Genomic DNA, 23728 nt, shown 5'->3' on the forward strand with positions numbered 1-23728 from the left:
TTGCCAGACAAATATCATATAGAGAGAGGGGGTGTGGGGAGAGGAGAGAATGAGAAAATTACAAGCTAGGTGCATCAGGGGAATATTGTGAGCATAGTGTAGCTTCATTTCGGCAAGGCTTTTGACAGCCCCCAATGTGGTAAAATCTGGGCTGGACAAGGTAACCGATAGGTGGATTTGTAGCTGGTTGACTGACCAAACCCAAAGAATGCTCATTAATGCTTCCTCATCATTCTGGGGGGAAAGTGACAAGTGGGGTGACACAGAGTTCTGTCCTCGGCTCGTTGCTGTTCAATGTCTTTATTAACAACTTGGATGAAGGAATTGAGGGAATGCTCAACAAATTTGCAGATGATAGCAAGCTAAGAGGAGTAGTTAATGTCACAGAAGACAGAATCAGGATTCAAGACGACCTTAACAGATTGGAGAACTGGGACCAAGCTAACAAATTAATTTAAGTAGGGACAAATGTAAGCTTCTACACTTAAGCAGGAATAACCAACTGGGGGAAACCTGCTTGCCATTAGTACAAGCTGGAACATGCGCAGAGGAGGGTGACAAAGATGATAAAGGGTCTAGAAACCAAGCCTTATGCGGAATGGTTGAGGGAGTTAAGTCTGTTTAGCCTGGAAAAGAGGAGGCTGAGAGGAGATGTGATAGCCATCTTCAGATGGGCTGTCAAATGGAGAATGGAGCACGCTTGTTTTCTCCTGCTCTGGAGGGTAGGACCCAAACCAATGACTTCAATTCACAATAAATTAGATTTTGAATAACATCAAGAATAAATTTCTGATCTGTTCAACAGCGGAATGTACTTCCTTGGAAGGTGGTAGACTCTCCTTCACTGGAGGTTTTTAAGCAGAGGCTGGGTGGCCATCTGTCATGGATGCTTTAGTTGAGAATCCTGGATTGCAGGGGGTTGGACTAGATGACCCTTGGTATCCCTTTCAATTCTATTATTCAGTTCTAGATTAGTAAATGACTATAATCTCAAGTAAAGAAGTCATTCCCTACCCTGAAAAGAGAGATTCTTTCAACTTTTCAAATGCCTGAAGTTGAACCCAGGATCGCACACCCTTCCCAAATTATGCAGGGTCCAATCTGTATGAATTGGCTGGACCCACTCACAGTGCAAGTGACCACGCCTGTCTATCCATCACTGGTGATCCGTTTATCTGCTTCTGTGATTGGGATTTATATACTTACCTGTTTAGGTGACCACTTCATCATGCTTCATCAAAGCTTATGCCACTTAAAAATCTCTTAGTCTTTAAGGTGACATTAGACTCTTGTTTTATGAGGATTTTGTCAAATGAACAGTTTTTCCCCATATGGAACTGTCTTCAGTTTTGAGAGCTTTATTTCCTGGCTGGCTCTTGATGTCTGACATCTGACTATTGCTTTCTTGATGCTTGATAGGGAACTCCTAACTCTTGCTACCTTTCCACTGGCCTCTGATATGGGAAGTGAAGTGTTTCACTCCGCTGTTGAGATCTAAGCTTTAATCTTCCAACACAATAACCCAGAGATGAATATTTTTTTTCCTCTGCCAAGGGATGATGGGGAAGAAAGACAGAGACTTTTTAGCTCTTATGAGCATGGAAATGATTAAGCTGCAGCTAGTGCCTAAATCAAGGAGAATGGGTATCTCTTAAGGCTATGCAAATTCATCTTCTGAAGTATCTGCACTTCTTTGCAGCTTTGTAACATTTATGACGAAAAGAAAGGCAGTTCCCCTTTATGAAGCAGAGGCCTGGGAAACCACAATATGCTTGTATGTTCCAAGAAGGCAACAAAGATGGCTGAGTTGAATATAGTAAGCCAAACCAATTCCTTCAAGTATGTTTACATTTATAGATTAAAAAAATAAATCTTACATTAATTTAATCTCAATTGGGGGTCCCTGCAGCCAACGTTTACTACTACTACTACTACTACTACTACTACTACTACATAGGACTACCAGTAACAGATCCTCTGCTGTCCCATATAGATGTAGACCATGCATGAGGGGGGGTTGCACTTGGATGCAAAAGTGCATTAATGGACCAAAAAAAATTCACAAGAGAAAGATGGAGGGGAGAACAGGCACAATGTGTGCTTTTGGTCCAGTAAACTATGGGTTATCGATGGGAGATGCATGCATCCAGATTAGACCAATGACTATGAAGACAATGGTGGGGAAGAAATGTGCATAATGGGTGCATGAACTTGGTGTGAATATAGGGTTGCTAAGTTACACAAATATCTATTTTCACATGGGAAATTTTGGATGGTACCGGCATATTTAACTGCATTAATTTCGAAAGAGCCAAAATGCAACCAAACTGAAGCAGCCATATAAATCAACTTGTGGGTAGTTATTAGGGCAAAACTCTTGCCTGTAAAATGAAGTTCACAGTTGTGCAACCCACTCCAGGAAGGAACTTAGGGCAACCTTTTTTTAAAAAAATAAAAAGTATGAGAATAGTTATAATTAAACTAACTAAAATTACACTTGACAAGGGTTAAAGGAAGATGCATGAACTCAGTCGTAAGTGGGTAGCTACTTAAGGGCTGGAGGTCTATATAATCCTGCAAAATGGTGAGGAGAATTTCACTATCCTAGTGTATGTGATCAGGAGTCTGAGAGATAATAGAATCACAGAATTGTAGAGTGACAAGGGACCTCAAAGGTCATCTAGTCCAACCCCCTGCAGTGCAGGAATCTCAACTAAGGCACCCAGGACAGATGACCATCCAACCTCTGCTTCAGAATCTCCAGTGAAGGAGAGTCCACCACCTCCTGAGGGTGTTTGTTCCACTGTGAAACTGCTCTTACCGTCAGAAAGTTATTTCTGATGTTTAGCCGGAGGCTGGATCTAGCTGCATCGAAGAAGCGATTCAGTTAAATGCGTTGTAAACTTCCTACAGGGAAGTTCTGTTGGCAGAAAACGGGACTCCGCATTGCTGTCTTTCATCATAGTGTTATAACGCATATAAAGCACTTTATCTTTACAAATGTAGCTGAGTCCGTGATCTCCTTTCTTGAACCACTATAACTTTAAGTGGGTTGTGCTTAAGAAAATTAAATGAGACAGACAGTGGAATGGTTCAGAAATAGAGAAGCTATGGCTTCCTTTAACAGAAACTCCTCATTCTGTAAATAGTAAATACAGTGAATCTTGCCTTTATGGGCATCCTGGATTCTGCAAGTTATTAACACAAGAACAACACAAAGTGTGCAGCAAGGTTCCCATTGGCCCAGGATTTCATTTAAAAGCTTTTATCAGTGTGGCAGCTGCTTTGCATAGACTAACACTGTGGGGGTTTTTTCTCCCCCTCAACTGTAGCTTGCAAGCATACTAATAGTTCATGCACTGGAGCAGATGCACAGGTAAAAAGCATCTAAAAAAAGATGCTAGGTTCTGTGGATGCTTCTTTCATACTTTGGTTTCCAGAGGGGCTTAGCACAGCACCAACCCCAAACAATTTATGTTACTGTAGGCAAGTGTGAATTGACCCTGACAACTTGAATACTAGGGGATTACATGCACATTGCGATAAATTATCACTTAATGAATGATCGTCTGTATTCACTCCAAGTCCTGTAAATATCAACATCCAAGTAATCTTTGTCAAAACACCAGGGCAATAGCGTACTCTGAGTCTGCAAAAAGTTTGTACATTTTCTTTATGTGATACTGATAAGTGTCACTTTGATTACTTCATTCCTCTGAACTGCTTCTTCCTCAGGCTTCCAACGTATCAAATTTATTTAGAGATTCTCCTACTTATCTTTATCTCTATTCCCCTGTTGTCTTCCACTTCTCTTTATGTCTGCTTTCTCTGACTCCCGAATCTCTTTATGTTACCAATTCTGCCACTAAACACTGCATTTCAACCTTCGTTGTTGTTGACATCCACCTGTCTTGGGAGACAATGGAAGAGTGCGCCTTCAGGAGTGAAGTTAAACTGTTGGAGAGTTTGATTGCCTGCTGTGTCTGTAGAGAATGATACAGGAGAGAGATGTTTTATTTCAGGTGGGGCAGATGAAGGTGTCTGGTTTTGCTGCTACAGGTGCAGCATGGCATTTCTGCTCTCTGATTTCTCCCTGTATCTTCCTTAGGAAGAGAAAATATTGCTACATGCCACCCCACTCTCCGAGTGATGCTGGATTCTATGGAGTCCAGGCAATTACTCAGGGTTTGTGCTTCCTTTGGAAATGAGACACAGCAGAGACTGTGGTGTCTTTATAATATATGGTTTATTTACACATCTATACAACGGGAGCCTACGATGGAGGGGCACACAGGATTAATGCCCCAAGAGGTTCTTGCTTCTCTCATAGCCACAGCAGCCTAGGATTCAAAAAGACACCAGCCATTGCTCAGCCTCTCTCCAGCTTGCCGCATTTTACAACCTGCCACTATTTTCCTCCAGCCCACATCATCCCCGGCTGCAAAACTCTCCACTCTTGCTTTGTCTCTGTTGACCATCTCAGAGCTCATGGAGGGGGCTCTACCCATTTGCCAGCTGGCACAGAGTCTTTGGTTTGCTGATCACCTATCTCCCTGTCCTTGTTCTCTGTTAATGTCCCATCTCTTAGGTGATCTCCTGAACACGAGAAGCTGAGTCCATCTATTAAGAGTCTGACTTCCTATTTAACTCACCAATTATTAATTGAAGTCCAACACTTACTAAATCCAGGAACTATGTGTGTCTGGCACCCACAAATTCCTAACAATATAATTCTCTCCCCCTTGACATCAAACTCACTCCACCCAGCCTTCATTTTCAAGTTACCAATGTTTTTATCAACCTTCATGCCTGTGTCATTAGCAGCAGCTTAATCTGAAGGCAGCAGCAGCAGCAGCAGCAGCTGATAATGTTTATCTTGCGGCTCTGAAAAATCTACCTATAGACCAAACTGCTGTTAAAGTCACAGGAGCAGATCAGTCTGGTATTTTCATGTCACTTGGCAACAGTAGCTTGAAGAAAGTACACTCCTTTGCTCACTTCTTCCCCATATGCCAGGTCGAGGGAACTTGCTTCCCTCCAGATGTTGCTAGACTCTGACTTGTATCATCCTTATGCTGTCTGGTGCTAAGGGCAGTTGGAGTCCAGCAACATCTGGAGGGCCACCTCTTCTCCAGTTGTGCCATATGATCGGCTTCCTCCACCCTGCTATTTTTCAGGCCCTTTCTATGCATGGGGAAGGATTATCATTTTGAGTCTGCTGAGGCACCTTATCCTCCATTCAAATGCTTAATGATCATAGCAGGAGTAAGGGAAGCAGCATGTGGCAATAATTTGCTCACACAAGTATTTGCAGGACCTTTCACTGCTTATAAAGAGTCTAGCCAGAGGGATGAGGGAGCCTTTTCTTGTTCCAGTACAATGGAATGATGTGCCAAAAGAGAATAAGAATAATAGATATATGACCTAGGATAAGAGAGATTTTTGTTTACCGAATGGTGATTAGGCTCAGTAGGTGCTGAGCTGAAATCAAATTTCTGTTAAATAGCCCCCCAAGAAATCAATTGTAACCAGCACTTAATGACGAGCTTGAAAACAGCTTGAGGCAAAGCCAAGGGCAGTTGAAATTCTGACAAATTAGTTGTTAGCTGCGCTAATGACTGATTTTGGGGGGATTATTGCTATTATAAACAGTAATCAATCCAGGTTTGCCACTGTGTCTTGGAAGATGTTTGCAGCCAAAAATATGCAGCTTTGCACTTCAAATTCTAGTTAATATGATAATCTGAATATTACACACTGCTCAATTCCCCTCTTAACTTCCCCAAACACAGGTTATATGGAAATTAGGCATACAGAGCTATCATTATTAATTCACAATATAGTGAAGTGCAACAAGTCCCAAAGCCCAGAGACTTGGCAATATGATCCTGTAATATATAGGATATTGTCTGCAGTTCATTTACTTCATAACAGACCTATTAAAGTCAAATGGGACTGTCTGGAATAAGTGGGTTGAAGATTATGGACACAGGAAAATAGCATTGGCTACGAGGGACGGCTCTGGGATTCATTGTTGTTTTCTCCCTGCATTTATAAGGAATCCTTGTTTCCTTGCCATTGTCAAGCCTATGCGACATGTCAGCTAGAACCTACTTGCAGACAGCTCCTTCTCACAAATAGCATTCCAAAGCTGTTGCCTGTTCCATCTGCAGAAGTAGATGGAAGGGCAAGCTTTGGGATTTCAGGGCACGGCTGAGACAATGGATCCTTTGCTAGGCCTTTGGGGAAAACCAAGTGAATTCACTAGTTGCCTTAAAAGTGGGGCTTGGCTTTTGTGTGTGTTCCACACAAATAGGTGGAGGTTCAGGTTTCTGTGCAAAGGGGCTCTACACACGTACCAATGATCATATGAAGAACTCCAAGCGGAGAGAGAGAGTTCCTGGTCCAATCAGGGCTCCTCTTTCATTTGGTTAAGCACATTGGTCCACACATGGGTCTCCTTCACATGCTGACCCAATGCACAGCTGGCAGGATGTATGTGTAGCGCATCAGCAGCCAGGTATGACTCCCCTCTGGAATACATTTCAACATGTGGAGCTGGGCATATGAATTCCCAACAGACAAAGGAGCTTGAATAGTATATGCAGCCCTTGCTCCAAAAAATGGAGACATTGTAAGATGACCCAAAGACATCTGAGCCAATCCTCAAAATGCCCTGCAATGGCTTGCCTCCCTGCCTTCTTCCCCAAACCTCACAACTGTGAGGAAGAGGATAGCAGCAGAAGGAAGCATTTCTCATTATCGGGCAAGGCCTTTGTTTTGCCTCCACAGCTGCCACAGGGAAAATTATTCATCTCTTTGAGCATGAGAGCAGCATAGAAATTACGAACAAGAGCTATTTTTATATATATTACAAATACTACTACTAACAGCAGTAATCACATGTAAAAAAAAATGACACACACAAATACACACACACACACACACATATATATAGAGAGAGAGAGATTGATTGAGAACAAGTCCATCAGCAGCTTAGGGGTGGTGTTATGGTGGCTCTATTTCTTCCTGTAGGTGATGGTGCTAGGGAGTCCCTGCTTGACACCTAAGTCTTTCGCCTGTAGGATCCTGCAGTGACCTATTTTGTCACCCTGGCTGCTTAGTATCAACATGAAATTGCTGGGCAACATATCAGAGCATTTTGAGTTCAGTCCCATCAACATATAGACAATGCCCAACCCTATCTCTGCTTTCCATTTCATTCCAAAAAGGCTGTGGAGCTCCTAAACCAATGCAATGAACTGGGTATGGGTAAACGTAATTTGGAGGTTGTTCTGGAACGCCCTTGATCCTCGATTCCAATTGCACCTCTTCCCTGAGAAAGCAGATGCATGCCTTTATTAGATCACATCTATATTGTTGCAATAAGCTCTACATAAGGCTGCCTTTGAAAGTACTCAGAAACCAGTTAGTCTAGTACGTGGCAGCCAGATTGGTAACAAGGGCAGCACATCGGAAGGATGTAACTTCATTGTCCAAACAGTTGCACTGCTAATGACCTTTAAATCCCTAAATAGTTTAGGAGCAAGAGGTCTGAAGTACCATCTGCTCCTATATGAGCCTGTGTGTTGGGACCAGGGAGAATACCTTTTTCTGTGGCTCAGTCTCTCTTTAATGACCTTCGGGAAGCTAGTAATATATCAACATAACTGTATGTCATACATCAACATATTTTGACTGTGCCCTAAGAATCCCTCCATGTGCCAAATGTTCTGTGAAATACAGAGAGCAGGTCTGCAGAATATGACAAACCAGCATTAGCAAATAAAAGCTGAGAATTCATGTAACAAAAAATGGTGACTAGGTGAAAGCAACAAAAGAATTATGTGTGTGCATAGCCTGGCTGGACTGGAAAAGATTTTACTATGGTTCTCACACTTTTAAGAGTCTTATCTCAGAGAGTACTAATGATATGTTTCAAAGCCACTGCAGCTGGATATCAGTTAAAATGTTGTTTACTCTCCTGCCCTACTGTTCTTCTTGTATCTTATCATTTGTGTAGGATAGATATGTATTTGTTGTTTCCCCTACTACCATCCCGCCCAATTTCTCCCCTTACTGCAATGTGTTTTACTAAAAAAACATTTTTGAAAAAACAGCTCCATTGTTCTCAGGATAATTGTTCATGTGTATTTTTTTTAAAAAAATGTTTCCTTCCTCCTTAAAAAAAAAATGTTAAATGCTGTGGAATAATGTTTTGTAATAATAGAGAGCAATGCTCCTCAAATTTCTGGTAGCTGAGGCCCTCCCCTTCCCCAATTAACATTGGCTGAATCTTTCATTCCTGCACATTTAAAAGCTTGCTTACAGAGCAGTGTGTCAATCGTATGTGTACTCTAGTCACTCTAGTCTTGTTCTACTGCCCATCTGGTGGCTTCATCTCAGGCTAACATTTGCAGATGGTTTCGAAGGTTTTGGATAATGGGGGTGTGTGGAGCTGTAATTCAGGGGTGGTGGACATTAAGCCCTGGGGCTAAATGCAGCCCTCAGAGCCTCTCCTTTCAGATCTTGGGACTCTACGCTAGCCATGTCCCCTCCCCAAGCCACATCCTCCGCCACTCCGTCTCTGTGCCATCAAGTGTTTATACTTGGAAAATGACCCTCCAACTCTCCCAATGTCAATTGATTGTCTGGGTGAAGTATGGAGGTGTGTGTGTGTGTGTGTGTGTGTGTATCTCTTGCTTTTGCAAGGCTGGAATGTAGCTGCTTGTACAAAGCTAAGAGTCACATTCCTTGCTCCATCCACTTTTGCTTCTGGCTACACCCACCAGATGACACAACCTTGATGGCAGAAAGTGAGGAGGAATTAAAGAACCTTTTATTGAGGGTGAAAGAGGAGAGCGCAAAATATGGTCTGAAGCTCAACATCAAAAAAACGAAGATCATGGCCACTGGGCCCATCACCTCCTGGCAAATAGAAGGGGAAGAAATGGAGGCAGTGAGAGATTTTACTTTCTTGGGCTCTATGATCACTGCAGATGGTGACAGCAGCCACGAAATTAAAAGACGCCTGCTTCTTGGGAGAAAAGCAATGACAAACCTAGACAGCATCTTAAAACGTAATCACCTTGCCAACAAAGGTCCGTATAGTAAAAGCTATGGTTTTCCCAGTAGTGATGTATGGAAGTGAAAGCTGGACCATAAAGAAGGCTGATCGCCGAAGAATTGATGCTTTTGAACTATGGTGCTGGAGGAGACTCTTGAGAGTTCCATGGTCTGCAAGAAGATCAAACCTATCCATTCTTAAGGAAATCAGCCCTGAGTGCTCACTGGAAGGACAGATCCTGAAGCTGAGGCTCCAATACTTTGGCCACCTCATGAGAAAAGAAGACTCCCTGGAAAAGACCCTAATGTTGGGAAAGATGGAGGGCACAAGGAGAAGGGGACAACAGAGGACGAGATGGTTCGATAGTGTTCTTGAAGCTACCAGCATGAGTTTGACCAAACTGCGGGAGGCAGTGAAAGACAGGAGTGCTTGGCGTGCTCTGGTCCATGGGGTCACGAATAGTCAGACACGACTAAATGACTAAACAACAACACACCCACCAATGACATACTCCCCCTGGAAGACTGCTCACTTGTGTGTGGGTAAAAAACATTGCTTGCCAAGGTAGCTTTTTCTTCTTAAGGTCCTGTTCAGCTAGAACTTGATTTGATGCTTTCAGGTAGCCCCATTGCTCCCAGACTTGATAAGATCATGTTGAGGGGAAAGCCAGCTCTATTCAACATAATGATCTCATCTTTTTCTTTAACTTTTTAGACCCCCTACGGAAGTCTCTCTGACCAGGCAGCTACAACACATTTTAGTTACAATAGTCATATGCCATGGAAGGAGACTTTATCTCTTCATTCATTTCTTGTGAAACGCACATATGTTCCCTTGCAGCGCACTAGCATCCCTAGCAGACAGTTTGGGAATTTCTGATTTAGGAGCAATTAAGGATTTAAAAGCAAGGCATGTGTATTGCTATTCAAATCTGCTTTAGTCCCCATTTTCCTTAACAAGATGAAGAGAAGCTTACACTTCTTGAGTGCACTGAAAAGGTCTCTATATAAAATGTAATGGATCAAGTGTTTTTAAAAGTTGTCACAGGGAGTCTCTTCAAGTTAAGGGGGTGAAAAACACGGAGCTTTTAAAAGACAAAGCAAAGACAAGGCTGCTGGGCTGAAGCCACTAGCCATTATTCATAGGACCTGAAGTAGAAAAAGAAAATAACGTTCCCATGGCTATGGGGGGCATTCTTCCAGGACAGTGATGAGGAAAGTTCTCTTTATGGCTTTGCTATTAACAGCAAGTGAACAAAGCGAGAGAAAACCAAATCCCTTCAGAAATTTGTATGTGCCAGTTCTTTCTAGAGTAAAGAACCAATTCCAATCCCTCAGTTTACATTTTTGAGAACATACATACATAGACATCCCACGTCTCCATTCTTCTTTGCTGTACCTGAAGAGGAATATATATATATATATATATATATATATATATATATATATATATATATATATAGGTTTTGGTGTCTTCGGGTGTCTTCCCGTGTAAGAGTTGGGGTGTCTAGGCGACGTTTCGACGAGGTCTCACTCGTCATCTTCAGGCTGGTGCTTTCGGCTTCTTGTTACTGGAACAGAGCAGGATCTCAGTGTTTGAGTTCCTATAAATACTGTTGAGGGGTGTGGTGTATAGCCTCCGACGTTCTGGGCAGAGAGGAAGTTCCCAGGTTAGTGTGCCTTTTCTTCTTTTGTTCCTTAATTACTTGAGGGATATCTTGAGTGATTTCTTGAGTGATATTCTGAGTACCACTTAGGAGGGTCATTAAGTGTGGATTAGTTGCTAAAGCTTTCGTGTCTTGACCTCTTGAGCTTGTGAAGAGTTTTTCTGAGAAGATGGCTGTACTGCACTTAGTTGTGCTCTGGCTTGGCTTCGTGTATAGGGGCGAGCTGTGGTTTTGTGCCCTGTGCCAGCCAGATCTGTGTAGGGATTGCAGGGGGGTGCAGCATCCGGAGGTGCCACTATGGTTTGGCTACTGGATGGTGTCTGTAATTTATCTGTGGAGAGGGTCTGGGTTTGGGTCTGGTGTGGTTGATTGGTGATGGCGTTCTGTGTGCCTCTGGTTCTGGTGTCGGTTTTTGTGGGGAGGGCTAATTTCCAGATGTCTGGCAGGCGGGACGTGTCGTCACGCTTGTTCATGTTGTGAGGGTGTTTCTCTATCTCGATGGCTTCCATGATTATTCTCTTGTGGTGATGTTCCATGTTAAAGAGCAATTTGGAATCTGCAAAATTAATTTCGTGTCCTGTTTCTTTCATGTGTTGGAAAAGAGAGGAAGTTTTTTCTTCTTTTTTGACGGCATTCTTGTGTTCTGCGATACGTGCATTTATTCGTCTGTTTGTTTGTCCAATGTACGTGGCTGGGCAGACTTTGCAGGGTATTTCATGTGTTAATCGCCAATGGATACCAGCAAAACAGGGTTACGAAGCTAATCCAAAAAGAAACACCCCCCAAAAACCAAGACACAGAAGAAAACAATGGCATGGCCCTCCTTCCTTATATCAAGGGCACTACAGATAAAATTAGCAAAATCCTCCATAAACACAATATCAAAACAGCCTTTTGCACCAACCAAAAAATAGCCAATATCCTCAGAAACCCCAAAGATAAAATCCAGTTGGAAAACCAAGGGGTCTATGAAATACCCTGCAAAGTCTGCCCAGCCACGTACATTGGACAAACAAACAGACGAATAAATGCACGTATCGCAGAACACAAGAATGCCGTCAAAAAAGAAGAAAAAACTTCCTCTCTTTTCCAACACATGAAAGAAACAGGACACGAAATTAATTTTGCAGATTCCAAATTGCTCTTTAACATGGAACATCACCACAAGAGAATAATCATGGAAGCCATCGAGATAGAGAAACACCCTCACAACATGAACAAGCGTGACGACACGTCCCGCCTGCCAGACATCTGGAAATTAGCCCTCCCCACAAAAACCGACACCAGAACCAGAGGCACACAGAACGCCATCACCAATCAACCACACCAGACCCAAACCCAGACCCTCTCCACAGATAAATTACAGACACCATCCAGTAGCCAAACCATAGTGGCACCTCCGGATGCTGCACCCCCCTGCAATCCCTACACAGATCTGGCTGGCACAGGGCACAAAACCACAGCTCGCCCCTATACACGAAGCCAAGCCAGAGCACAACTAAGTGCAGTACAGCCATCTTCTCAGAAAAACTCTTCACAAGCTCAAGAGGTCAAGACACGAAAGCTTTAGCAACTAATCCACACTTAATGACCCACCTAAGTGGTACTCAGAATATCACTCAAGAAATCACTCAAGATATCCCTCAAGTAATTAAGAAACAAAAGAAGAAAAGGCACACTAACCTGGGAACTTCCTCTCTGCCCAGAACGTTGGAGGCTATACACCACACCCCCTCAACAGTATTTATAGGAACTCAAACACTGAGATCCTGCTCTGTTCCAGTAACAAGAAGCCGAAAGCACCAGCCTGAAGATGACGAGTGAGACCTCGTCGAAACGTCGCCTAGACACCCCAACTCTTACACGGGAAGACACCCGAAGACACCAAAACCTGCATTCCTGTACCCGTGAAAATCTACGAAAGCAAATATATATATATATATATATATATATATATATATATATATATATATATATATATATAACATGAAGCAAAGATTACATATTACTTCATTTACAACAGCCAAAAATACGGATAGCATCTGAATTAGTTTATACTAATTACTTTGACTTAAATAACATTTTTGCAAGTCACATTCCTTAAGAGGCTTATGGAAGCATGGCTCCAGATTTCATGCACCTACATGAAACAACAACTTATGGGTTGTTGTTTTTTAATTTCCCAGTGCTCATCCATAGGATTTCTGAATATTTCCCCCTGCCCTGCCACTCACCATGGACTGTGAGGTCAGGTTGAGCCAAGTCTGGATCCTCCTGGGTCACAGCCATTCCAATATGCCAAATTTGGGGACATTGGGGGGGTATGCACACCCCTATGTTACATCTCGGTTCAGTGTGCTATGAAACTGATGTACAATGAAGGGGAGAACTAAATGTAACACTTAAATTTGATTTAATATTAAAGAAAAGAAAAATCAAAACATATCAATACACTTTTCATCCTTCAAACTGGTGGAGGTTCTAGTTAGAAAAGATCACACTCCTTCAGGCAGTACTTAAAGACAAGGACATCATCTTGGTAATAAGGGTACAGGCAATGAAAAGCTGCAGAAAATCCCAGGTGCATCACTATTGACCATAAAGCAGGCCCCATCTCTGACTGGGTCAACAGGAGGGAGGAACGTTGCATGTTGGTGAGAAATGTTAAATGAGCTATTTGTCAGTTGCAAACAATATTCTCTGCCCATTCTCTGAAAGTTGATCAATATTTACATGAACCTTTTTCAGTGTGAGGCTGAACTCTGCATCCAGATTTAATTGAGACAGGGGGAAATGAACCACCTGTTTCCTAGGTATTAATAGTTTGGGAAACACTAGCCAATTAAAATGTGGGGGGACTGTTATTATTATTGTTATTATTTTATTATGCTGTAGTTTTTAGTATTATGCTGCATTAGCTATGTTCTTAATGTCGTATACTGCCCTGGGAGCTTTGGAGAAAGATAACTATATTATTATTTTATTATTATTATTATTATTATTATTATTATTATTATTATTATTATTATTATTTATTGGTAACCACTGTTTCTTTCTAAATTCTGAATTTTAAAATGTCCCCATAACCTACAAACAATCTCCCTACATCATCTACAGGTATGGGGGGGGGGGAGAATACCATCTTCAATTGTACTAGTATGGAACACCCAGGGGTTGAGGGTGGGGAAGATTTTGTAGAACCTCTCTCTGAGGACCCTCTGGTATAGATAAATCAAATGATAACCACAGAAGAGATTTAAGTCAAGTTCCCAAATTATTTATTTATTGCATCTCTATTCTAAGAATATCAAGGCTACAATAATAATAATAAAAACTTGGAAATAAGCTCCAATGAACATCTGAGTAGGCCTATCTAGGATTGCGCTATAAGTCTTTAAGAACAGTGTATGGCCTTGAAAGCAAATTTGTGCTAATGTTTTTTGGAGAAGCTGTTCAAATGCCATTAAGGGTCTTAATATAGACTTTTCCTGCAGAGAAAGAATAAGATGTCAGAAATGATAGTATATTGGCCATTCAATCTCCATCTTGTCTACAATGTCATCATAAAATGAAACTATATTTCTTTGAAATCCCGCAAAATCCATGTTTTCCCATATGGCAAAATTTTCCATATCTCTAGCCTTCTTAAAATTCTGATATGGAGGGGAAATGACTGAGCTGTCTAGATCACAGCTGCCAGCACTTCTCTATAGTTATGATACACTATAGAGATTGGTCCTATTGTTACGTTATTTCAGATGTGATGTCTGTGGCGCTTGACAAATCACAGTGCACTACCCTTTGATATGACTGTTTTGGACTGTTTAATCCCAACCAGCCAATACAGAGTTGAGTGTACTTTATCCAGTTGAAATCAATTGATTGAAATCTATATTGGATGGTAGTCTGATCTTTCAAGTTTAAAACGTATTTCGAAATAAACCCATGGATAGAGTGGGTGAGTTCTTGTTGCTGTTATTTCTAAAATAGCTGTATCTTCTCCCAATTCGGAATCCAACCTCTCCAAAAAAACTAACAAACCACCACTTAATATTAACAGCCATGCATGAGCAAACTGCATGAGAATGGGCATACATATCCCAGGAATGGGGAACCCCTAGCTTACAGGTTCTCCATCCCTAGGATATCTGGTTCACAGCAATGCAGTTTGGGTTGTATCCCTGTTTGGATGCACATCTGAATGAGTTATGCAGTTTAGGTTTGCCATTCCCAATCCAGCAAATGCTACATGTACAAATAGGGCCTTTGTAGATTCTTCAGTATGTTAAGGTCATTCACACACACAGACACCCCAAAAACTTGGCAGGGCAGAGTTCCAATTACTAAGAATAAAAATAAGAATAAATGCCGCTCATCTGACTGGGTTGCCCAAGCCACTCTGCACACACTAAGCACAGAAAACATCAGATATTAAAAACTTCCCTATACATGGCAGCCTTCAGATGTCTTCTAAAAGTCAAATGGTTGTTTATTTCCTTGACATCTGATGGGAGGGCATTTCACAGGGAGGGCACATCTACCAAGAAGGCCCTCTACTTCTTGGTACCCAATTCACTCTAATTGGGTACCAATACTCATGTCCTTTTAATGAAATCCCCCCTCTCTCTATATAACAATAACAGCAGAAGAGGAGGAGGAGGCATTGAACGTTACAGAACAATGAAACCTTTTATTATAAGAGAATGCATAACATGGCACAGGCTTGCGGGTGTGTGAGGAGGGTATAACATATTTTTTAACAATCTGAAGTGTAGGAGGGTAACTTTTATTTATTATCTTACAAGGCTATTCACATGGAAAGGGTATAAATTAAAAATCTAATTTCCCTCTCTCTTCCATCTACTTTGGATTTCTAAGTCCCCAGTGCACTCCCTTGTCACCATGTTGTTTGCTGATGAAGTATACGCCATACATAGCTTGTCGGGGGGGATGTGAAGAGAGAAAGAAATAAAATGAGGGAAGTTGTTCAGGTAGTTCACAATGTAAATATAAGATTGCTGCACTTTTATAATTAAAAGAGCCATCCAAATATTTAATACCCTAAAGGTAACCCCCAGAAGAAGAAATCCAGAGTGAATCTCTGCATTTGGAATGAAAGTGCTGCAGGTAATTATGTAGCCAGTCTCTGAAGCGGAGATTACTTAACGCACTGGATGCTTGAATTAGTACCAGATAAAAGACTTTGGATGCCATCCAAAGACAGGAGCACAAAGGAATTGTATGGAAAATTTAGCTCTGATGACCTAAATAAGCTAACAAACAAGCTCGCATTGCAAAATAAAAGGGAGAAATTCAACCGCGGTTGAATATTTTCAAGCAACAAAGAACTCCTTGAAAGAGATAGGTCAACATGCACCTTTGAGTTATGAAAAGGATGGTGCTTGCAGAAGGAGGTAGTCAAAAGCATGTGCTCAAAGTGTCCCTGATAAATAAGTATTTGCTTTTCCTTGGGGGGTGGAGGGGGTAACTTGTTAAAATTTCTCTGTATATTGTTACAGCTGTCATTTCCCAGGAATCTGTTCCTTCCCGAGGTTTCCTAGATGTTCAAATACAATGGTACCTCCAGTTAAGTACTTAATTCGTTCCGGAGGTCCGTTCTTAACCTGAAACTGTTCTTAACCTGAGGTACCACTTTAGCTAATGGGGCCTGCTGCTGCCACGCCACCGGAGCACGATTTCTGTTCTATTTCTGGGTTAGCGGAGTCTGTAACCCGAAGCATATGTAACTCAAGGTACCACTGTAGCTGCAGGGTCACTATTTGTGTGTGTCACTCACACGTGGAATAAGGCCTTGTTGGGACCCATGGCTAGCCCCTACCCCAATGTGCGTGCTTGACCCACCACTGCCCCTTGCATAAAGGAAGTGCTCTACAGGCATACGTCAGCACGTGCAAAGTGCCTCTTCATGCGGTTGCCCAACACTTGGCTGGTGCAGGAGAGATGATCAGTAGCTGGACCAGTGAGAAGGGATAGGGCTGGACAATGTGGCCCCCATAAATCCCTCCTGTGTGCGTATATGAATGAACATATCTGACACCCATTCCCTGCCAAACTGTAGCATGTCAGGAAGTCTCACCTTGTGAGGGACTGCAACAATTGCCTGCAGCAATTTCAGAGCTAGTGTTGTGTCCTCTGAGGACACAACCGAACCCCCCTTGTGGTATAACACAGAACTTTTAGTTAGTGCCGAACAGCCAAATGGCAACCAAGCTTTTTGGGATCAGGCACTCCCTGCAGAAAGCAGGACTTGACGTGAGCGCTGATCAGCTGATTGGTCGGGACATCAAGCCCCATGTGGATTGGCTTGGATCTTTTACAGTGAACTCAAGCAGCGCTACAAAATTTTAAAAAAGGGGTTTGTCTGATATCATGTTGGTCAGGTTCGTGGCCCCTCCCCCTCCTTCAAAGTGGTCCACTAGGGGGCGGAGGAACCCGGGATCCAATAATCCAGCTGGAAAAGGTTCCCCACCCCTGGGGACTTCTAAACTTTCCCCTCCCCCTCCCCCTCCCCTACAGTAACTCCTGCATCTTGCTGTTGGGAACCAGGTGCCAGGGTGAGGGAACCTGTCTCAGCCAGGGAGTTTTATCTTCCCAGTTGTTTTAATGCAAGCAGCTCTGAGAGCTTGAGATGGTGGGGTACAAAATATATCAGATAAATATATCAAAACAATATATTAACAAAGCAGTAGAGAGGGTTTAGCAATATGTAACTGTGATGTGGGATGGACTTGCACAATGGGCCAACAAGGCTGACTATTTGGGAACAGGAATGTTCCAAGCATGCCCCTATTTTCATTTTTGAAAAGTCTCCTGACTGATGTGTTTATTTGGAACATATTTATACCCCCCCTTCATTAAAAAGTCCAAGGCAGTCTACAACAAACAAGATCAACTGAAAGACAACAAATGCAGTAAACAATACAATAGCCATACAGTTCCCATTGATGTGGTATCAGTGACCAACAAAGGCCTGAGTATGGTATGGATAGTCTGATCTTCTTGTTTTCTGTAAACTATAAATTATGGTCTATTTTATCCCTTTCTCTGATTAATTAAATGCTTTTGACATGCATAGAGTGGGTTAAATAAATATAACCCCCTGAGTGTTATCTGCATGTGATCCGATTTCACTACTCCATTGTGCAACTGGATTCCAATAATCAAAAATTCAGACCTTGTCTGGCCCTGTTAGAACTTCTTAAAAAAAGAGAAAAGAATGCAAAAATAATCCTGACATGGTGCCTAATCTGAAATGAAAAATTGGTTCTGAAAGGCAAGCTCTAAATTCATTGAACTGAGAAAATGTGCATCTATAAATTTATTATGTATATGCTTAAAGCTGATAGTAGTTTGATCAAATGAATGATGTAGTTAAGCCAAGTAGCTGGATTATCTGTCTTCGGGAAGGTAAATTGAAGAGCTACTCAAGGCAACATTGGTTCCCTCAACCCCTTCTTGTCTTGTCCTAATTCAAAGTGTTTTGACTGAGGATATTTTAATCCTTGAACTGTAAGAGACTACACACATATGCTTAAATATGTTGTAAATGTGGGCTGGCTGAATGAGATCCCTGAATCATATTTGAAGTTGGTATGTCTACTCACCTTCAATGAGGGGCAGTGTTGCGGCCAGGCCATGGCCACACCAAGGGACCTGGCAGTGGACAGCATTTATTGTACTGTGTACCTGTGTTTGTGACATGTCCTGTTTATCCATAATAATGTATGGAAATAGTTTTTAAAATGCTCTTTTTAATTTTTTTCTAAAACAAATGATCAGTTTGGCATTATTGTATTTACAAGTGTATGTAAAGCTCCGTGTGTGTGTGTGTGTGTGTGTGTGTGTGTGTGTATTTCTTTTGTTTTACACACACACACACAATACTTTTCTATGTGTGCCATATATATTTTATGTAACCCATAGCCCTTTACCTTTGCTGACCTGTTGTCATCTATGTTCTCTTTTTCTGTGCTGAAAAATTCCAATAAATGTACCTATGTTGTTGTTGTTGTTAAAAGAATCAAACTTCTTTCTACTTAGAGGGATGAAAGTAATTTCCTCCTTTACTGCAGCTGTCCACACCACACAGAACTTCTTGGGGGGGGAATGCAGTGGTCTTATGAAAATTATCTGGGCTTCCCTCAGAATTCCTTGGGCATTTAGCTTGAGGAAGAGACTCTAAATTCACTATGAAATTCACTTTAAGCAACATCCAATGTCAACCTAAATCAGTAAATACATCAATCTAGGGATATTCAGTGCTCCCCAAAGAAATCTCACTAGTTTTGCCTATTTGACACATTTTAAGATATTTTTGTTTTTATGCGTAGCAAATGCCTTGATGAAGTTCCCTTCACTAGACTTCTGGGTTCTCTCAGAATTCCTCAACTTTTTCAGCCTGAGGAAGACCCTTCAGATTTGCCTTGCCCTTTGAAGTATGTTGCAGGCGAAATCCAATGACAGCCAAGGGTGTGCAGAAATCCCCTGAGAAATGTTGCTAATTATGCCAAACTCTTTTCTCTCTTCTTCTTACAATTCATCATAAGCACAAAAGAAGAGCCTTCTAGATCAGAACAGAAGCCTATCTAGTCTAGCATACTGTGTCCCAAAGTGGCCAACTACATGTGAATCCTGAAAACAGACTAAGAGGGCACAATTGTTGGGATTTCTGTAGAGACGCTAGCTAGCATTCTCAGAATTGCCAACAAATCCTTCGGGGGAAACTTAATTGACTAACACCCCCCCCCCCTATTAAAGAAGTATCACTAACCATCAATGCCAAAACTCAATCCATAACATATGGGCACAGAGTATGAGCCCACACCCAGCTTTGGCTCATAATGTCTTGGCGACTTACTTCATAGGGCCATTGTATTGAGGATGAACGTTTCTGAAGTTGGGCATTTGTTAGCAATGAACAGTTTTTCTGTACATCATTGCATACATCATTGTGCCTCCTGAAGTGTCTCTCCACCTTTGTTAAAACCTGAACATATTTCTTAATATAGCGGTTCCTTTGAGAAATCTTTTTAATGTGAATTTAATTAAATCAGTAATCTCTTTTCTGCCTTCCTACTTAGAAGAAAAAGAGAGAGGGGGAGAGAGCTGGTTTATTCAGGATTCAACATTTTTGAGAGTCCTACTTTTTTTTTTTAACTGAGGTCATTTCAGGAGACTGAAAGCAAAAATTGAGTGATATATAGGATGCCTTACATCTAGGTCTGAACATCCTGTGGGTATTGTTTTAGTGGATTAAATTATTATTTATTTCCGATAGCTGCTCTTTTGGCAATTGTTGTTTGCTTTGTTTGTACAGTATTCCTTCTTTCCCTGTTTCGGTGCTTTGTCTGTTATACAGTCTCATATATAGGATCTGTCATTGGAGGGAATAACAAACAAACAATCTTTATTACGGTCCAGAGACCAACAAAACATTACAAATCAATACAGAATTCATACAGCCTACCCCCAGGTTAATCAAGCACTTTGTTTGGAATATAGGGCTCATTTGTTCTTTCAACCACCGATAAAAACTTTGCCACTGCCAAAGTTCAGTAGCAAATTGACAACTTTTCTAAATGAACATAATATACTATCTGAAGCCCAGGCAGCTTTCCGTGAGAATCATTCAACATCAGACCACTGTCTAATGCTGTCCTTCCTAGCTGAGAAGTATACCAGACACCTACAGGGTAAACTCTTCGTGGCCTTTATGGACCTGAAATCAGCATTTGACTCCATCCCCAGATCCCAGCTATGGTCCAAATTGAGTCTGATCTTGCAGGACAAACGACTTCTCTTTCTTATAAAAGCCCTGTACAATGGAGGGAATAAAGAATGGAAGGTCAGTTGCAAGCAGTGCCTGATGGTCTTGGGCTCTGAAAACATTCCACTTTACTTTGCACCCATGCACACCCACCACCGATTTGGGAAGCGCTGTACACAACAGCACACATCTATCCTGTTTCTATCCTGTCATTTCTAGGGAAGTACTGCATTTTGGTGCATTTTCCCTCACACCGGCTTCGATCCAAATTGAGAAAAAGAATGACCTAGCTATGTCTTAAGCTGGTAATGTGTGCACAGCTTCAGTCTACATTTTCTCTTTGGACATGCCTGCTCATATATAAATGTAACTTATGTTACAGAGATTGAGCTGGGGGGGGGGAATGTTGTTAGCAGTGTTCCTCTGCCTCCCCTGCACCGACCTCCACTATGCTTATAATCTGGTGGCTTTTCAAAATGGAAAGTGATGAATTACTATCAACTCAGGACAGCTTTTTTGATGTGTCCTCTTGTATACAAGAAGCTGGGCTAAGACCACCTGAACTCATTTCTCTCAGGATTCTGTAGAACTATAAAGAATGGTTTTGTTTTGGACTTGGTAGGCCCCAGAAATGAAAATGCCAGTATATCGAGGACAACACATCAATCTAATTTGCTACCTGGGCTCCCAATCGTATCCTTGCCCTAGCAAAAACTACTGAACAATATGAGCCATGAGAACAGCCAGTCTTCAGTAGGAAAGTGATGTTTTCCTTAAAAAGCGACTGTTTAATCTTTCCGAAACAACTTGGAAACCAATAACTATGCTGCAAAATATTAAGAAAGAGCCCAAATTAGGCATGGAATGTCACATTTAGGGAGAACGCTCAATTTGAAAAGTGGCAGTCAAGCCATAGTCTTAAATGTATGAACCTGTGACCTTTTACATTTGAGAGAGCTGTTCAAACCTATCCCTTTGTGATTTGAAGTAATACTTGAGAATAAGAAGGGATGAGCCCTACATATTTTAGGAATCCACTGCATTCATAATCACCTCACTTATTTCTCAGGAAAATTCTGCACAGGGGTTTTTAGTTTACAGCAAGGAGCGAGGGGAAGCAGAAGGGTGAGGTTATGGTGGACTTCCAGGGACTTCTAGTACAGATGGAAGGGGGGAGATAGGGAAGAGGAAGAGGTTTGTCAAATGTTCAGAAGGCGAAATGAAGAAAATCTGTAAGAGAAGAAGTGGGGGAGGGGAGTGGACAAGTACCTGAGATACAAGGGTAGGAGTGTGGGTTAAATAAAGCAGTTCAAAGCAGAGGTAGACGTGTTGTTGGGAGCTGATGACCAGAACCGTAGCTAGGTGATCTTGCACCCCTGACAGACCCATCCAGATTGCAGATGGACAAATTAGCTCTTCTTTCCACCTCTCCAACCCCCCCCCCCATTCAATTCACTCTCTATTACAAACCTTTTCTTATGAGGCAATAATCGACATTTTTATTTATAGACATATTTATGGACATATTTTTAGCTGATTTTGCGTCCCCTCTCACCTGCACCCATGGTGGGGGCCCACCTCACCACCCCCTAGCTATGGCCCTGCTGATGACATCCGGGGAGACCATGCTGGCCATCCCTGCTATATGCCATAAGGACTTTTGGAGGAGGGCGAAAAACCTTCTATCCTTAATGGGAAACAAAAGGTGACGACATCAACATAACAGGAATAATCATATCAGCTGAAATGCCTCCAAATTCTAGGACAAAGCATGCCATAGATTAGTATTAGGAATATTATAATAGTTATTGGATTTGAACTACAGACACCACAGCAGTAGGTAAAAAGTAATTTGTAAACAATTCTGGGAGGCCCTGTGCAGTCTGTTGCCCTACTGCCAGCGTAATCCCTAACATTAGGGGACTAAACAAATACTTATTTGTTTCAGACATAGCAATAAACCTTAAAACGACTGGCTTGGATGAGAAATGTAAACTGGAAGGAGGAATTAATTGCACATTAGGCTGAAAACATGCTCCATTCCACCGAGAACATCATGAGCCGTAAAGGGTCGTAACAATTAGTCTCTGTTAACAAATACTGAAACAGATATGGTTTCAATAGCAATTTATTACAGAATCTGCTGGAGAAGAATGAACTTGGCGACTAACATAATGAACATTTAATGGAAAAGACAGAAAACTACAGTCAGGCCCTGAAAGTGCCTATTCTGTCAGCATGCGTAATGTTAAGAAACAGAAGCATAATATCATCTCTGAAATGTTTGAATACATTCAGAATGAAGTAATTAATATCCTGTTCACCAAACAGCTTTTCCAATAAGCACAATACAAGTCATTATTTTGAGTCTTGCATTTAATTTAAAACACATGTACGTGCACAATGAGCTTACCAGCAAGAAAGCCTTCCTTGAGTTTTGAACAATTATTTTTGGAAATCTATCTTGGCGGGGGGCGGGGGGAAGTAATTGTCTGCCACAAGCATTTAACCTGGGCCATGTAACTATCACACCGCCAGACATATATGGATGCCTCCCAAGATTCTCAAATTGTTTTCGTTTCTCAGTTATTTGGATATATTACAATGATACATTTTCTTCCTTCTCCCTTCAGCATCTAGTGCTATGCTATACGATTTCCTTTTTAGGATGTTGTAGATCATATCATTCCATTGATTACTTCAGGATCCCTGGTGCCACATTGTCCAGTGACGTATGGCTAATTTATCCTAGGCTTTGACCTAATTTATGCTGAGGCTGAAACTGATCTGGGTGTTGCACATACAGTTTCCCTCTCTATTCCAACAGCAAGGTCTGCACACAAGACACCCTGTCTAAGAAGCTATCGTCTCATTCAGAAGAAGGAGCACATAACTAGATCCACCCCACCCTTGCCAAACAGTGGGTCAGCTTCTTTAAAGGGACTGGGGGCACTTAGCACTGGCTAAGCATTTAGCACTGGTTGGGGGACCCCCTGTTATTAGATGCAGAAAGAGGGAGGAGGAAGGGAAAGTCTCATTGTGCAACGTTGACCCTGTGACTTCAGCAAGATGGATTGTCAGAGGCCTGCCTCTGCCTACCTCCCCTGGTGACACTGAGCCCATACAGATCATACAAATTGTACCACATTTTACCACACTTTTGGATTCAATATGCCATAGCATTCTCTCTTCCACTTGGTAGGATGAT

General features: G+C 41.8%; 1 long non-coding RNA gene across 1 annotated transcript in view; it reads right to left on the reverse strand.

The window, feature by feature from the left end:
• LOC310706136 overlaps positions 1-16412 on the reverse strand; it is a 242155-nt gene extending 225743 nt beyond the window's left edge. Inside the window, exon 1 of the long non-coding RNA XR_014525715.1 lies at positions 16329-16412. This is a non-coding gene — a long non-coding RNA (uncharacterized lncRNA). The remainder of the gene's footprint in view (positions 1-16328) is intronic.
• Between the last annotated feature and the right edge of the window lie 7316 nt (positions 16413-23728).

The sequence above is a fragment of the Podarcis liolepis genome (genome assembly GCF_965112155.1).
Source record: "Podarcis liolepis genome assembly, chromosome: 4".
NCBI classification, from domain to species: Eukaryota; Metazoa; Chordata; class Lepidosauria; order Squamata; family Lacertidae; genus Podarcis; species Podarcis liolepis.